Source organism: Pteropus medius, unplaced genomic scaffold, assembly GCF_902729225.1.
Source record: "Pteropus medius unplaced genomic scaffold, Ma_sr-lr_union100, whole genome shotgun sequence".
Lineage (NCBI taxonomy): Eukaryota > Metazoa > Chordata > Mammalia > Chiroptera > Pteropodidae > Pteropus > Pteropus medius.
Window position 1 is genome coordinate 4727770 of NW_024351543.1, and position 1366 is coordinate 4729135.

Here is a 1366-nt window from a genome sequence, read left to right on the forward strand (position 1 = left end):
ATTCTTGGTGATGATTTTTTGGATTTGTTACAAAAACGAAGGCAACAAAAGCAAATAAACAAGTGGCACTAAAAATAAAAAGCTTCTGTACAGCAAAGGAAACCATTGAAAGTGAAAAGGTAACCTACTGAAAGGGAGAAAATATCTGTAAATCGTATATCTCATAAAGGGTTAATATGCAAAATATATAAAGAATTCATACAACTAAATAGCAAAAAATAAATAAATAAAATTTAAAAAATGGGCAGAGAATAGACATTTTTCCAAAGAAGACATACAGATGGCCAATCACTAGTTACATGAAAAGGTGCTCAATATCACTAATCATTAGGGAAATGCAAATCAAAACCATAATGAGATATTATCTCACACCTGTTAGAATGGTTATTATCCAAAAGACAAGAAATAACAAGTATTGGCCAGAATGTTAAAAAAAAAAAAGGCGGGGGAACTGTTGGTGGGAATGTAAATTGGTGTAGCCACGACGAAAAACAATATGGAGGTTCCTCAAAAAATTGAAAATAGAACTACCAATGGTCTACGGCCGTGCCACCCTGAACAAGCCCGATGTCTGATCTCGGAAGCTAAGCAGGGTCGGGCCCGGTTAGTACTTGGATGGGAGACTACCTAGGAAGACCAGGTGCTGTAGGCATAAAAATAATAATTAAAAAAAATAGAACTACCATATGATCCAGCAATTCTACTTCTGGGTATTTACTCAAAGGAAACAAAAACACTAACTGCTCATTGCAGCTTTATTTACATTAGCCAAGACATGAAACAACATAAGTGTTCACTGATGGATGAATGGGTAAAGAAGCTATGGTAGAGACATATAATGGGCTATTATTCAGCCGTGAAAGAGAACGAAATCCTGCCATCTCCTATGACATAGATGGACTATGAGGATGTTATGCTAAGTGAAATAAGTCGGACAGAGAAAGACAAATACTATATTACATGTGGAATCTAAAAAAAAGAAAGAAAGAAAGAAAAACTGAATTCATAGACACAGAGAACAGATGGGTGCACTGATGCTTGCCAAAGTGGGGTGGAGGATGAGAAAAATGGATGAAGGTGGTCAAAAGGTACAAACTTACCATTATAAAATAAATAAATAAGTCCTCGGGATATAAAGTACAATATGGTGATTGTAGTTTAAAATACTGTATTGCATATTTGAAAGTTGCTAAGAGAGTAGATCTTAAAAGTTGTCATCACAAGAAAAAAATTCTAACTACATACGGTGATAGATTTTAACTACAGTTGTTGTGGTAATCATTTCTCAATACACACATAGGTCAAATCATTATGTTGTACACCTTAAACTAATATAATGTTATATGTCAATTATATCTCAATAAAA

The 1366-nt window shown here is 34.0% G+C and overlaps 1 pseudogene; it reads left to right on the forward strand.

The window, feature by feature from the left end:
- The first annotated feature begins 536 nt into the window (after nucleotides 1-536).
- Nucleotides 537-652, forward strand: LOC120586827 (uncharacterized; annotated as a pseudogene).
- The last annotated feature ends 714 nt before the right edge of the window (nucleotides 653-1366 follow it).